This window comes from Lolium perenne, chromosome 1 (assembly GCF_019359855.2).
Source record: "Lolium perenne isolate Kyuss_39 chromosome 1, Kyuss_2.0, whole genome shotgun sequence".
NCBI lineage: Eukaryota > Viridiplantae > Streptophyta > Magnoliopsida > Poales > Poaceae > Lolium > Lolium perenne.
The window spans coordinates 36,812,210-36,829,204 of NC_067244.2; positions in this window are offsets into that span (position 1 = coordinate 36,812,210).

Consider the following 16,995-nt stretch of genomic DNA (forward strand, 5'->3'; position numbering starts at 1 on the left):
CTCTGGTAGTTCTCCAGACTACTCGACTCTTCGTTTATTTGGTTGTGTTTCATATGTCCTCTTACCTCCTCGTGAATGCACCAAACTGACCGCTCAGTCTGTTGAGTGTGTTTTTCTTGGATACAATGATGAGCATTAGGGCTATCGCTGTTGGGACCCCGTTGGTCGTCGGATGCGCATCTCTCGTGATGTCACGTTTGATGAGACGCGTCCCTTCTATCCTCGTCCCACCTCTGGTACTTACCCAGTGGATGATATATCTTTTCTTCTATTTCCTGATGCACCTCCCACTGTGCCTTCTCTTTGACCTCTTAGGTCTGATGCGCTCCCTTCGACCTCGGCGCCATCCTCTCCTCCATCTAGTTCCCCTAGTTCTCCTTGTTCTCCGGCTTCGGACCCTTCCTCTGCTGTTTCTTCTTCCTCTTCTTTCGAGGAGTCATCTTCTGCTGATGAGCTTCTCTCTTCATGGCATGTTCGTCAGCGTCGTGCTCCAGACCGTTACTCTCCTAGTCAGTATGGTCTCTCTGTTACCTCTGAGCCGACTTCTTATCGGGATGCCGAGCGTCATACTGAATGGCAGCTTGCCATGGCTGAGGAGATTGTTGCGCTTGAGCGCACTGGCACCTGGGATCTTGTTTCGCCCCCTCCTTGTGTTCGTCCTATCACGTGTAAGTGGGTCTATAAAATTAAGACCCGCTCTGATGGATCTCTTGAGCGCTATAAGGCGCGTCTTGTGGCCCGTGGCTTTCAGCAAGAGCACGGCCGTGACTATGATAAGAATTTTTCCCCTGTGGCTCATATGACCACTGTGCGTACTCTTCTTGATGTCGCTTATGTTCGACGCTGGTCTGTGTCCTAGCTTGATGTTCAGAACGCTTTTCTTAATGGTGAGTTGGGTGAGGAGGTTTACATGCAGCCTCCTCCTGGGTATTCTATTCCTGATGGGATGGTTTCTCGCCTTGGGCGTTCTCTTTATGGCCTGAAACAGGACCCTCGTGCATGGTTTGAGCGCTTTGCCTCTATGGTGACTGCTGCTAGTTTCTCTCCTAGTTTTCATGATCCAGCGCTTTTTGTTCACACTTCTCCTCGTGGACGCACTCTTCTCGTTCTCTATGTTGATGATATGATCATTAGTGGTGATGATCCTGAGTATATTGCCTTTGTCAAGGCTCGTCTTCGTGATCAGTTTCTTATGACTGATCCTGGTCCTCTTCGCTACTTTCTTGAGATTGAGGTCTCCTGCACTTCTGATGACTTTTCTATCTCTCAGGAAAAGTATATTCATCTCTCAGGAAAAGTATAATCAGGATCTTCTTGCTCGTGCTTCTCTTGAGGATGAGCGCACTATTTAGACTCCTATGGATCTCAGTGTTAAGTTTCGTCCTACTGATGGTGATCCTCTTCCTGATCTGACACGTTATCGAAATCTTGTTGAGAGTCTTGTTTATCTTGCTGTCATTCGTCCTGATATCTCTTATCCTGTTCATATTCTGAGTCAGTTTGTCTCAGCTCCTACAACCGTTCACTACAGTCATCTCCTCCGTGTTCTTCGTTATCTTCGTGGCACGTTCACTCGTCGCCTTTTCTTTCCTAGTTCCAGCTCTCTCCAGCTCCAGTGCTACTCGGATGCTACGCGGGCGAGTGATCCTACGGATCGTCGTTCACTTTCTGGTTACTGTGTGTTTCTTGGTGGTTCGCTTGTTGCTTGGAAGACGAAGAAATAGGTAGCGGTTTCCCGTTCGAGTGTTGAGGCTGAGCTGCGGGTTATGGCTTTGTTGATTGCTGAGGTGACCTGGTTGCGGTGGTTGCTTGCAGATTTTGGGGTCTCTGTTACGACACCCACTCCACTTTTGTCTGACAGTACATGTTCTATCAGTATTGCACGTGATTCGGTCAAGCATGAGCTTACCAAGCATATTGGTGTTAATGCTTTTTATACGTGCTCGGGTGCAGGCTCAGGTTGTTGCGCTTCATTATGTGCCTTCAGATTTGCAGTTGGCGGATTTCTTTACTAAGGCATAAATCCGAGCGCAGCATGACTTCTTACTCTCCAAACTCAGTGTTGTGGATCCACCATGAGTTTGAGGAGGGGTGTTAGATGTATATATTGTATATTGTAGTTTTCTCATATGTTAGGGGGTTTTTCCTGCATATTTGCACCTGCCTGTACTATATATTGTGGCATTTGACCCCCTGGTAATACAACAAGTCTATTACCCTAACATGTTTCAAATCGCGCCAAAGATTGATCATCCGTTATGCAATAGTGCATATGCAACGATAACAGTTTGAATATCTAGATGAAGTGCCATTATTTTTATATTTTTAGTTGCTAATCTGTAACATTTTAGACTTGTAAATAAATTGATTGAAATTTTATAAAACTATGCTATCGGAAAGAAAGTGCCACGGGTGATTCGGCAAAATACACATAACATTTTTGTTTTGCGGATAGTTTGCACGAATACAGATTCAAACAAACTTTTGTTAAATAATAATACGATACTCAAATTACACACGTTTGTCACCCATTTTTTTGGAACTTTACAGACGCTCTATTACGGTGTGCTAAAATTGATTTGCAGCACGCTAGATCGTGTTATAGCGTGCAGCGCCCGCTTATCCTACATGGGAAGCGCTAAAACACATCGCTAAAATGCAGCGCAAAAACTCGCCTAGCAGGGGCGCTAAAATGCAACACGCTGCACCAACGCGACATGTTTTACAATATGAATGAACATCTTCATGATCAAATAAATCAAGATAAGAATAACAAATGGCCCAAATCAAAATAAGAACATCAATTGTGCGCCGCTTCAAAGCGCCGGTCTTTCCTTTCAGCGCTGGCGCTGGTGGAGGCAGCGCGAAGCCGGGGTACGCATTCGGCCGCGGCCGCGGCAGCACCGACAGCATTAGCGTTTGCCATGGGCGGCGGCAGAACTACGACGGCACCGCCGTTTGTGGCGGGGACAAAGTAGGGAGGGGTCGTCGGACAGGCCGCCAATCGCCGAAATTACCACGACGACCGAGCGGAATCGACGGGGAATCGAGAGCGCTTGCACCGGGGAAAGTTCAGCGCGGTGTTTGGTTCTTCGAGCGCAAGCGAGAGAGATAGCGCGCGCTCGATTGGAAGCGCCAATTTTGAGGCGCGGAAGGAGGCAATATGCCGCACGCGTGAAAAAGTTAGAGCGCGCGTGATTTTACCGCGTATGCTAGAGGTGGGAAAAATGTAGGAGTTTGTAGCATAGAAAACAAAAAAATTCCTACCGCAAGAACTAATAACAAGCCAAGATATAATCTCAAAGCAAAGCGTTAAAAAGATAAATCTCGTGGATGATGTAGTTGTTATCACCAGATTTTAACCAAATCAGAAGTGGGCCGTGATTGAGGTGGGCTTAGCAAATATACGTAGAAATTATTCATGAATCGGCCTTGTATAAAGAGTTTGGGCTAAATTGCCCGTGTATCTGTAAATATAGTAGGATACGTGTCGGTTAGGATTAAAAGGTAGAGTTTAGCTCGTACACGGTTGGGATTATTCCAACGTTAGAAAGTCTACGGACTATAAATATGTATCTAGGGTTATTGAGAAAGAGGACGATCACGTTCACAACAAACCAATCTAGGCGCATCGCCACCCCTTGTTTCGAGGGTTTCTTCCGGGTAAGCGCTATGTTGCCTAGATCGCATCTTGCGATCTAGGCAGAATCCTGTTTATCTGTTGTTCATGTGTTGCTCGTACTGAAGCCTTTTTGATGGCGAGCAACACCGTTATCATGGATATGTTAGGGTTAGCATCGGTACTTTCTCGATGTATTTGATTAGTCATGCTACCCCTGGATATCTAGCCACCCTTGTACCGATCTTAGGTGCAAGGGTGGCACCTTGCTTAGTCATTGTTTAGTAGATTCGATCCGTTACGATTGCTCCTTGTTCTTCAAGGATTAGTTTGATATCTGCATAGTTAGGCCTTATAAACGAGTTGAAGGATCCAGTAGCACGTAGGGTATAGTTTGCTAGTCCTAGAGAAGATGTTCCGGGAATCAACTCCACGTTGGTTTTTAGGCCTTGTCTAGGACTGGTTTATTATCATCTTTCGTGTCTGCCAGGCTCAATTACGTGTAGGACGTTCCGGTTATGTGGTGAAAACCCTAGATCGTCGTAGATCGTTTTAACTTAATATTGATCAAGCAGGACCACCATGTTATCGTAGATCTCATACGAATCATGGGTGGATCGGCTCCTTGAGCCGATTCACAGGACAACCTGAGAGCCGATCGAGGCTCGTATTTAATATTTATGTGTATGCCATACAGGAAACTAGTCGAAGCAATCCATCACCTTCCTGATCAGGTATAGGTCAGGTGGCACGCCCTTGCACCAGCATCGGACGTGCGTGCCGGAGCTTTGCGGGCCATCGCCCGAGGGACCAGGGCCCTCCAGCAGTCCTGGGAGCCTCCCGGCTCTTCGTGTTGCCCGTCGCTACTCGTCGGTGGGTTTTGGTGGTCAACACATTCTGGCACGCCCGGTGGGACCTTCTTCTACAACAACTGCATCAACATCCGCATCAGAGATGGCGGAAGATCCAGTCACGTACGAAGACCTGTCTGAGGAGTACAAGAAGAAGTACGACGAGATCAAAGCTCTCTTCGAAACCGACCTCATCGGCTCTTTTCAGAGGACCCGCTCACACGACATCAGGTGGAAAGGGTTCTCAGCTGAAGGTGCTCTCGATGGAGTGGATCTGTCTACTCCCTCAGAAGAACGCACCAGGTCTCTACGTCAGGAGGTTAATCACATGGTAGCGCATTCGCTACACCGCCATTCTGAGAGCCTGGTGAACGCTTTAGAGCGTGTCGCGCTGCGCGTGGTCCAGGAAATCATGAAGCATCAGTACTCTCTGTCAGGGCCTGCCCTAGGGACTCACCAAGGAGAGATACCGTTCCAGACCAGACCACCGCTGCCGTTCGCGCTAGCAGCACCAGAACTGCCGAATTCACTGGCATACGTCATCTACAAGATCAGTGGCGATCCTAGTGATTACCAGTTCTTGTATGAACCGCCTAAGGAGATCCCGCACGGATACATGTGCACATATGTGTCAGACTGCAATAACTGGGCGCGCACGAACCAGGTTGCGACAGTAGGGATTTCTGGAACAGCAGGAGGGGTTTCTGGATCGGATCCCGAGAAGCAGGCGTGGCTAGCTAAGTATGCCACTCCAACGACTCATCAGAGCTCAACTCCTGCAGCTAGCACCGTGGATCAGATCAGTGCAATCTTGAGGGACCAGTTCGGCATGGTGCCGAAGAGGAGGGCAATCAGCTACTCCAAGCCGTACCCCAACGAGTACGATTTGATCCCACTACCACCCAAATATCGGCTCCCTGAATTCTCCAAGTTTAGTGGATCGGAAGGCTCTAGTTCAGTTGAGCATGTGAGCCGATATTTGGCGCAGTTGGGCATGATCTCAGCATCAGACCCATTACATGTGAGGTTTTTCGCGCAATCTCTCACAGGATCGGCTTTCGGGTGGTACACCTCTCTGCCACCAGATTCAATCCGGACTTGGAAGCAGATGGAATAACAGTTCCACATGCAATATCACTCAGAAGATTCCGAGGCTGGCATTGCCGATCTAGCACAAATACGATAGAAGCGCGGAGAAACGGTATCTGAATACATTCAGCGCTTCAGGGCCGTCAGGAACCGATGCTATTCGGCTCGTATGAATGAAAAAGAAGCAGTCGATCTGGCAGTGGTGGGTCTCGCATCACCGATCAAGGATATGGCTTCCCAAGCAGAGTACACTTCACTGGCGCATATGGTTCAGAAATTATCGTTATATGAGCAGTGCCACCCAGAGTTGTACCAGGACAAGTTCAAGCGCGCGGTAGTCCTGGTGGAGACACAGGAGGATGAAGACTCTGCGGGAGATCAGGAGGTAGCCGTGGCTGAATGGACTCGGGGGGCAAACCCCGTGTCCTGCAAATGGGTTAAACCACAAGGTCCTGCAAAAGGGTTTGACTTCGACGTAAGCAAAGCTGAGCAGATTTTCGACCTCTTACTCAAGGAGAAGCAGCTGAAGTTACCCCGAAGGCCATAAAATCCCTACGGTGCAAGAGATGAACGGAAGGCCATACTGCAAGTGGCATAACACGTTCACCCATACCACCAGCGACTGCAGGGTGTGGCGTCAGCAGATCCAAATGGCGATAGAACAAGGCTGTCTAATTTTCAGCCAGTACGCCATGAAAGTTGACACGCACCCCTTCCCTGCCGTTAACATGGTGGAGTGCACTTACCCTGGGAGGTGCCAGCCAGGTTTCTCGTTCAGCATCAACATGGTAGGACCTGTGTACCACCCTGGTAAGGATAAAGGCGAGAGCAGCCGCTCTCGTGGCAAAGAAAAAGAGGAGGCCGATCCACGTGACCGGCCCCAACGTAGCGACAAGCGCTACATCACAGAGGAGCAAGTGAGGAACGTGCGATACCAGCGACCTCTCTCCGAGCACCTCCTCAACAAATATGAGCGTCAGTACGACCAGCGCCGGCGATACGACAGCGACGACGAAAAAGATCGTCGGTCTAGCGTGGATCACATGAAATATCGTCGGTACGATCGAGACGACGAAAGATATGAGCGCCGCGTCAAGGAAAAGTCAAGAGAGCAAGACGACGTGGACAGACACTGTGATTGTCCTTTCTTCAAGCATTGCTAGGATTCAGGGATGAGCCGATTGCCTACAATCGGCAACTGCCCAGAGTGCAGACAGAAAAAGAGGGACGCAGGAGACGTGTCAGTGTTCAAGCGTCTAGGGCCTCTCCCATCTCGGAACAAGCAAGCTGAGTCCTCTCGGGTGGAAGATCTCGAGGAGTTAGAGGATGACGAAGAAGAAGAAGATAGATACCACCGGCCAAGGTGGTGCCCTGATGGACTCAGTCATTCTCAAAAGCATAGGGTTCAGCGACTACGTAGCGTAGAGGAAGCCGAGAGACGATACCTATACGCGTTAAGGAAAGCGCGGCCTGATCTGGCCGCGAAAATTCAGCAAACTTTGGTCGAGGAGGGTCGTCCACAGAAGAAAGAGTGGCGCCCCAAACAAAAGAAAGCCGATGATACGACATCGGATTGCACGAACATGGTGTTCATTCTTCCATCGGAGTTTTGTGCTCCAGGAACAGAAGAGGCACCTATAGCTCAGCTCGACTGCGGCCCACGGCCAGTGATCTTTGAGAAACCACGAGAAAGGAGCTACAGGCATCTGAAAGCCCTATACTTAAGAGGTTATATCAATGGGAAGCCTGTCAATAAGATGCTGGTCGACACGGGAGCGGCAGTCAATATAATGCCATACTCCATGCTACGTCGCTTGGGACGCTCTAGCGCAGACCTGATCAAAACCAACGTCACTCTGAACGACTTCAACGGCCAAGCATCAGAGGCGCAAGGCGCTCTGAACGTGGATTTAACTGTAGGCCGAAAGACCATCCCTACATCATTCTTCATCGTCGACAGCAAAAGCACTTACGCTGTCCTGCTAGGGAGAGATTGGATCCACGCTAACTGTTGCATTCCATTCACAATGCACCAATGCTTGATACAGTGGGATGGAGATGAAGTGGAGGTCGTCCATGCAGATGATTCAGCCGAAATATCAACGGCTGGCATGAACATTTGGGAAACGGGAGGCCAAGAGCCGCTCTCCGGAATCAGTTTGGACGGCTGTGAGTGCATCGAAGTGACAAAAAACGGGGTGAGGCTGGTCTTATCCACCGGCCTGACAGTATAGCAAGAGCAAAGACAATGGACATACGTGGCAAGGCCGATCCCTGCGATCGGCCCCAAAAAATAAAAAGTGATGATCTCGTATCAAGCATGCCACGTAGTCGTAGTAAAGCACGAACAAGATGTAAACCTTCATTGGGCAATGCAATAAAAATGGGGGCCGATTCCAGCAATCGGCCCATACTATCCTCGCCATACGTTTTGCCTGTGTTTAACATCGATCTAGCAGGCGACGGAAAGCTAGGGTATGGGTTTACATCGGCTGATGAGCTAGAAGAGGTTGACATTGGTCCTGGGGATAAGCCACGACCAACTTTTATCAGCCAAAAGCTAGATCCATATCTCAGGAGCCAGATGATAGCTCTGTTAAAAGAATACCCAGATTGCTTCGCATGGGATTACACAGAGATGCCTGGGTTAGACAGGAGCATCATTGAGCATCGGCTCCCTCTCAAGAAAGGATTTCGGCCATTCCAGCAACGTGCATGTCAGATGAAGGCCGATATCCTAGAAGAAGTCAAGAAAGAGGTCGAGAAAATGTTGACCGCCGGGTTCATCAAGCCATACAGACAGGATGACTGGAGAGCTGATATCTTCAATTACTTGAACGATTCGGCTCGGGGGGCACATAACCCATAAGCAATGAAATATGGGGAATATGGGGGCCGATGCACAAAAAATCGGCCAGTAAAAAAACAAAAAATGTACGTACAAATCACAGCCGATGCACAGACATCGACTTGAGAAAATATGCGAGACAACAGCATACAAGTACAGCCGATGCACAGACATCGACTTCAGAATAAAAAAGCCGATGCATAGCTATCGACTCTAGAGGTACAAGTTCAATAAAGCATTTATCAGTTTACACGGAAAGGCTCTACTGGAGGAATACATTGAGGGCATGAAGGGCGTCAGCACGGATACGATCCACCTCGGCGATCTCGGCCTTGTCATCCTCGTCTTTGCCCATCACCAGCTGACTGTCCAGGGCACGTATTTCAGCCAGATCAGTCTTCAGTTCAGCTGTGAGGCATTTTGCTTCCTCTTGAGAGCGAGCAATAAGAGCTTCCTTGTCTTGGATAAGCTGCTTGGTCACCCTGACCCTCTCTTCAAGGTTCTCCAGTTCCTTGCGCAGGGTCTCGAGTTCGGCACTGCTGACAGAGGTGTCAGTTTTGGCATCCAAGGAAGCTTTCTTCTCATTGAGCCGTTGACACTTGTCCGCAATATCGGCTTTCAATGGTAACTGAGAATGGCGAAGGTTAATTCTCTGACGAGCCAATTGCACCCTTGACCTGAAGGCCGAAAGGGTCACAACTGGCCAAAGTTTCACCTGCAGTGTCATCGGGAGGTGGGGCTGAATGTCTTCAAGAATGCCCTTTACTTCCTCAGGGTTTTCAACCAATGTCTCAACTGAGGAAGAAAGCAAAGCCTTGAGACGCTGGAGTTGACCTTGTGTTGTGCTAGGTCTTGGCTCTTCACCTGCCCTGGAGGTAGCTGGTTCGATGGATTCAGGGTCGAACGTCAGCAAGCTTGAGAGGTCATAACCCTGACAGATAAACACGAACAACGTCAGTATGCAGCGAAAGAAAAGGGTAGAACCGAGGGAATGAAGTATACCTCTCCTAAGACCGGAGGGGCAGCCGATGTTGTGGTGATCGGCTTTTCTGTGGGCTTGGTTAGGTTGGCCACCTTGTCAGCCACGCTCTTTGAAGTTGCTAAATCCAGGGTGGCGGATGGCATCAGTATCTCTTCAACGTCCCCACTAGAGGTGCCATCAGTCTACAAAAGAAATGTTTAGCCGATCCGAGTAGCGGTGGGATAGTATGAAATATGGACCGGGGGAGATAATTACATCTGAAACCTCCTGGCTTGGTGAAGAAGCTCGCGGTTCTTTGCGAGCCCTCTTGACACATCGACTCTTCGTGCGTAGCCCTGCCCTGATCGGAGCTTGAAAAGCAGCAGGTTCGGGAACTGACCTTTTCTTGGAAGCCAACGATGGCAAGTTTGTCTGGCTCTGTGTGGTGGTTCTCCCAGAATTACCTGAGCTCGAGTCCCTTCGACTGGACTGTGTCTCCTCGCTGGAGTTCTCCTCGGTGGAGGTCTGTAAAAGGAATACAAGCATGTTGCAGAAGCCTAGAAGGACAGATGAAATTAGTCAAGGCATAGATCAGCTTACGTGCAAGCTTTCTTGAGCGGGAATAGGGGTTTGGCGCTTCAGGGTCTTCCTGGCAGCTACTTTCTTCACTGCTTTCCTCGCCTGGATTGAGGCTCGGGGGGCAGTTGTCCCAGAGGATGCTTTGCTCCTAGGAGCCGATTTCGGTGAAATCGGCTGGCTCTGCATCATGACCTTCTTCAGGGGTGGTGAGCTCTTGCAGAAGAGAACCACTGGAGCTGGTGGAAGGAATTTGAAGGAGGAGCCGTCAGCCTGCACAGGTTCTGGACCATCTCGTTGCTGCAAGGAAATAGAGCCGGGTTACAGATAATCATTGTGAACCACTGCAAGAAAATTGTGAGTAGTGGTACCTGTTCTGCAGGAAGGTCGTATTCAGCATCAAGTTGTTTCAGCAACGGTCCTAGAGCTCTCCTGAAGGCGTGGGTCTTCCACATTGACCACCAAGTCTCAAAACCATCGGTGGTGGTGGTGAAACGAAGGTTGTGAGGGATTGGAATGGCCAGAGCATCAAAGAAGGAATAGCTGGCCAGTAAGGACATCAGGCAGCTCAGCCCTGCTCTCTGTCAAGTGGTGAAGGAAGTAGTGTGGAGGCACTTGCCCAAGACCAAACTGCCGGGCCACTACCACCGGCTGATAGGATTCATAACCAGGTTTGATGATCCTGTTTGAGGTGCTCATGCCAACCGGGAGGAAGCAAGGACGGATCATGATGGAGTACAAGTGCCGAGTGCTGGGGTCATCGGCAAAGCTGTCCAACCTGAAGGAAACTGGATTCTCAAAATTTTCAGATTCAGTGTAAGGAAAGAACAGGGGACTGTCCAGGCCTTGGAAGAAAATTCTGAACCACTCTGACGCTTCCTTTGGGATCAGCCTGCTGCCTGGAAGGCTATATAGAGCTTGGCCGTAGCTGGTGCATCGGATCTCCTTCCCATTAGCATTTGGGAAGGTGCAAGTGGCCAGAGGTGGGGAGTTTGGGACCTGGTTTCGGAAGTACAGTTGAGCCCATAGCTGAATAAACCACCAGGGGCCTCCTGTTTTAACTGTCTTTTGGGAAAACAGTTTGACAGACATCAGTTGGAGGGATCGATAGACCTCTCCAAGGAATAGTTTCCCGAGGCCAAGCTGGGTGCCTTTGGCAAGTTCATAGGCCAGGGAAAGGTAATTCTTGGTTGGGGCGAGTGATGGGCCACAGAATATGAAGTGTTCTAACCAGAAGTTCAGGAAGGTTGTGTGCTCTTTCTCTGTCACAGGCCCTTTGGTTTTCATGTAACGCCTAAGGTAGGCACCCCAGCTGGTACACTCTATTTTGGAGGAGAGGGTGAAAGGAACCTTTGGCAGCATAAAAGCAGAGGGGCTTGGGGATGCAATGTCTAGACCTATGATCATGGCCACGTCCAGCAGAGTTGGTGTCATGGGACCATGGCCAAATATGAAGCAATTCAGTGCATCAGACCAGAAGTAGCTGATGGTTTTCAGAAGGTTTTCGTGCTTCTCAAGGGGAGACAATGATAATGACAAAGCATCGGCTATCCCTATAGTTTCCCATGTGGCATGGTGAGTTTTGGATACTCTACTGTACCATGCCACCCAACCCCCAGGAGGATTAGGCCAGGCTCGTAGGCAGTCGGCCCAAGAAGTCAGATCTAAATTCTGGTTTACAAAGGGAATTCTATTGGCCTCGCATGAAATTAGATGAGCGGGACTCTCGGAAGAACGGGGGCCAAGACACAGAGAATTTGGGAGAGAAGGATGCGGCAGCAGGATGTCTGAAACCTAAAATTAATAACGAAATAGGACATTAATTCAGGTATTTGCTGTTAATCCTAGCATTTACCCAGGTAGCGAGGAACGGTTAAGGATTACCTTCAGACCGGAGACCATAGCATTGGCGTTGGATGATTCCGCCATTGGATACGTTGCGGAGTTGGTTTGGCGCGGATGAGATCTGAGATTCGTGTGGCCGTGAGTTGGATCTGTTCGAGCGGCGATTTGGGGATCTGAGTTTAATCTCTCAGACGGAGGTTGCAGGTTACCGTTTGAGGAGACAACTGATTTGGCCTTACTCGCATTTTATGGTAAAGGCCGATGCGATGCCATCGGCTCTTTGGGCGTTGACTAACTTTGACTATCGGCAAGATGAATTGGAAGCACTCCTTCATTAATAAAAGGGGTTTTTTACAATGAAGAGCCGATTGCTCAAGGAAGGAAGAACAAAAGAAGAGCCGATTGCTCAAGAACTACTACTAGTCCTATACTAGTGGTTCCTATTCTAAGGGCCATCACTGGCCTCGTCGTCGGCGTCGTAACTGCCATCGGAGCTGCTTCCGGAGAACTCCTCGTCGCTGCTGCCCCAGCCCTCGCCCTCGCCCGGAGCTTCTTCCTCCTCATCATCATCGTCATCGTCGTCCTCTGACCAAGCGCGGAAGCGCTTAGCCGGCGGGTACCCGGCGGAGGAGGAGTCATCTTCCTCCTCTTCCTCCTCTTCTTCTTCTTCCTCTTCTTCCTCCTCCTCGTCGTAGGAGGTGAAGCTCGCCCAGGAGTAGAGGTCGTCCTCGCTCTCTCCTTCCAGTTCCCCGTCGACAAGGAACCGGAGATCCGCCTCCCCGTCGGTCATGGACAGGTCGTCGTCCGACCCGATGGCGGCCAGGGGAAGGTCATCATTCACCCTGACGGTGAAGTCCCACTCTTCATCGTCCCAGTGTTCGGGAGCCTCTTCCTCGTATTGCGCCATCAGATCCTGCTCTGGTATTGGTTCGCTGGAGGAGGAGGACTGAAAAGAGAGACCCGACGAGGCGGAGGAGGAGGAAGAGGAAGACATTGCTACAGGAGATGGGGGTTTTTTTGGTGCCGATGGCTAGAACAGAGCAAGGGGATGAAGAGGCGAACTGTTCGGCGCGGTTAAATAAAAGGGGATATAGTGGAGATTTAATGCCACAGCAGTTTCCGAGGAAGTGGTGCCAAAAGAAAAAAAAATGTCAGATCACGCGGAGAAGTTGAGAAGGCAAGGCATCATGATGAAGGATACTGCGACGGTTTTGCTCTGCCACGACATGACCCGACGAAAAAAAAACAGAGTGGTTTTGGAATTATCATTACCAAAACCAGGGGGGCATGTGTTATCACCAGATTTTAACCAAATCATAAGTGGGCCGTGATTGAGGTGGGCTTAGCAAATATACGTAGAAATTATTCATGAATCGGCCTTGTATAAAGAGTTTGGGCTAAATTGCCCGTGTATCTGTAAATATAGTAGGATACGTGTCGGTTAGGATTAAATGGTAGAGTTTAGCTCGTACACGGTTGGGATTATTCCCACGTTAGAAAGTCTACGGACTATAAATATGTATCTAGGGTTATTGAGAAAGAAGACGATCACGTTCACAACAAACCAATCTAGGCGCATCGCCACCCCTTGTTTCGAGGGTTTCTTCCGGGTAAGCGCTATGCTGCCTAGATCGCATCTTGCGATCTAGGCAGAATCCTGTTTATCTGTTGTTCATGTGTTGCTCGTACTGAAGCCTTTTTGATGGCGAGAACACCGTTATCATGGATATGTTAGGGTTAGCATCGGTACTTTCTCGATGTATTTGATTAGTCATGCTACCCCTGGATATCTAGCCACCCTTGTACCGATCTTAGGTGCAAGGGTGGCACCTTGCTTAGTCATTGTTTAGTAGATTCGATCCGTTATGATTGCTCCTTGTTCTTCAAGGATTAGTTTGATATCTGCATAGTTAGGCCTTATAAACGGGTTGAAGGATCCAGTAGCACGTAGGGTATAGTTTGCTAGTCCTAAAGAAGATGTTCCGGGAATCAACTCCACGTTGGTTTTTAGGCCTTGTCTAGGACTGGTTTATTATCATCTTTCGTGTCTGCCAGGCTCAATTACGTGTAGGACGTTCCGGTTATGTGGTGAAAACCCTAGATCGTCGTAGATCGTTTTAACTTAATATTGATCAAGCAGGACCACCATGTTATCGTAGATCTCATACGAATCATGGGTGGATCGGCTCCTTGAGCCGATTCACAGGACAACCTGAGAGCCGATCGAGGCTCGTATTTAATGTTTACGTGTATGCCATGCAGGAAACTAGTCGAAGCAATCCATCACCTTCCTGACCAGGTATAGGTCAGGTGGCACGCCCTTGCACCAGCATCGGACGTGTGTGCCGGAGCTTTGCGGGCCGTCGCCCGAGGGACCAGGGCCCTCCAGCAGTCCTGGGAGCCTCCCGGCTCTTCGTGTTGCCCGTGGGTTTTGGTGGTCAACAGTAGTAGATCACTTGCCGCTCTCTGGAGTGAGTAGAAGATCTTGATGGTGCCGCAATCCGGCAGCACCTCCGCACTCGGTCACACGTACGGTTTTGATGAAGATATCATTCTCCCCGTTCCAGCGGGCATCAGAAGTAGTAGATCCTCCTAGGAATCCCGGCAGCACGACGGCACGGTGACGGTGGTGGTGGAGATTTCCTGCAGGGCTTCGTCGTAGCCGTGCAGGAGAGAGGTGGGGGAGGGTGGCGCTAGGATTTTGGGAGAGAGGGGTTGGGTGCCGGCCTTGGTGCCCTTGGGTGATGCAGCCAATGTGGTGGCCGGCCCCTCCCCTCTCCTCCTCTATATATAGGTGGAAAACCCTAGGCTCCAATCATATTCAACGATAACTTCATGATCGAAAAACTATTAACATACGATATCGATTTCCTTTGTCGCGCGATACTTTACTTATCTAAGATTTGATCGTCGGTATCTCTATACCTAGTTCAACCTCATTACCGATAAGTACTCTTTACTCGTACCGTGATATGACATCCCTTGTGAGATATTCACATGCTTGCAAGCTAATTGGATGACATTTCACTGAGAGAACCCATAGTATATCTATCCGTCATTTGGATGGACAAATCTCACTCTTGATCCATGTGCTTCAAGTCATACTTTCAAAACACTTAATGCCTCCTTTATAACCACCCAATTACGAAGTGGTGTTTGATGTCATCAACGTATCCATTTGGTGTAAGTGATTAACATGATCTTATGGTCGATTAGTTTACTATGTATCTTAAAGTTTGTAACAAAATGAACTTAATGACTAGATGAAATGCTATGCTTACTATGGGTGCATCATTCACCTAATGATATGATCTTGTTATTAATATCATCCAATTTTCATGATCAGGAAACCATGATCATCTTATTAATCAACAAGCTAGTTTAACAAGAGGCTTACTAGAGACTCTTTTATGTTTACCAAACACACAAATATTATTGTTTCCCGTTAATACTATTATGGCATGGGATGTATACTTTAATCATAAACACAAAGATATAATAATAACCACTTTATTACTCCTTCTTGAGCATATCTCCAACAAAAATAGCCTCACACGCTCTATACTAGCAGCTATTTTGGCGAGGGCACGTTATAACGCTTTTGCTGAAGATGCTCTAAGTAGAAACATGCTTAGGCCTACTTCTATTCAGCTTCTAAAAGGAATTTTTTTGAGAAGCTGCCCTCTCTCAGCTTCTCCCAGAATCTCGTCTCCTAAATTTTTTTTAGTTTCTAAATTAGTATTGAAAAAAAATAGAAGTTTAAACAAGTTTGAGAGACGTGCTTCTAAAAGATGCCGAGGGAGGGTAGCGTTTGGGAGAAGGCATCCTAGAAGTCGACAAGAATCCCCCGTTATACGGTTATTTCTATAAAAAAATCCAATGTCAATTTCTGACAACAAGCAAAACCAAATGAAACCAAACTAGAAGTACTTCATAATTTGTAATTTTTCCTAAGATATATGCCTTGTTTCCTGAAAAAAAAATGATTTCCCGTGTCATTTTGGTGCTTGAACTATACTAAGGGCTTTGAAAGTCTTACAAATTGTTTTCACAAACCTCATTGGGAGCACACGGGGTTTCCGCGCCTTTCTGCAATAATTAAGAAGAAAAGAGTTTAACCAGTTATTGAGGTAAACTCTAGACCCAAAAATCTTACATAACACGATTATTTGAGGGAAAACAAGTTGAAGACGAGGAATTAATTACCTATGCCTTTGGATGCATGTGTACAAATTAATAATAATTTATTACTAAACCAGCTATAGTGAAACTTAGATACAGCCCAGGTTCTTGTTCAATATAAGTTTTTCTGAGGGAAGATTCAATATAAGTTGTAGTTGTTGTCTGTTAGAATTAATTGGTAACTATTCATGAGTGTCTTGAATATGCCAGAGAGCCTTAGTTCATCACTATTTTAGGCCAAGATAACTGGTTTTGTCTCATTCTCAAGAACGTAGACCTCCATAACCTCTGGAACACTATATGATTATCAACACAGAATTAATCTTGTTTGTTTAAAATGCATGCATATCTTCTATCCAAACTAGCACGGTAATATATGGTATATTAGAACTTGGAAACTACATCGTCAATAGTTGTATTTGGATCATGTGAATCTAATTAAGCTCTTGAAAACCAAAGTAATTATGTATTATCATGACACCATATGGTAGAATGGAACCAGTTGGATACCAAAGAAAGATAACTTCTTTGCAATTTTATAATTTGAATTTTTAAACAATATATCTATGCCGGTTTGGAGCTGCTGGTTCCCCAAAAAAAAAGGTAAAGTAACTGCTTTGAACATCTTGCTTAGTGACAAACGAAATATATAATCTCTATCATGTAGTGGCCCAATATTGGCACACGTATGATGAATTTCTATAACTATAAGTATCTCGGATGATACACAGATTGCTTGAGTTACAAAGAATTTTAAGCTGACTAGGTGCAGGTTAGATTTTAGGCAGTAAAGTGAAAAAAAAAACACAGGTTGTATTGCAATACTAAGTATAGTTGGACAAATCAAAACAGCGAACAATATTTTTGTAAATTACTGATTTTTTCGCAGAAGATAATTCAACCCTTAAGGAGTGTGATTTATGGCCAATCCAAAATCGAGCACATAGCCCCGTTTATTTCACTATAAGCATTTTGAATTGATATGCTTGCATATAGTAGATCGGTATGCAAATTAATGTTTTAT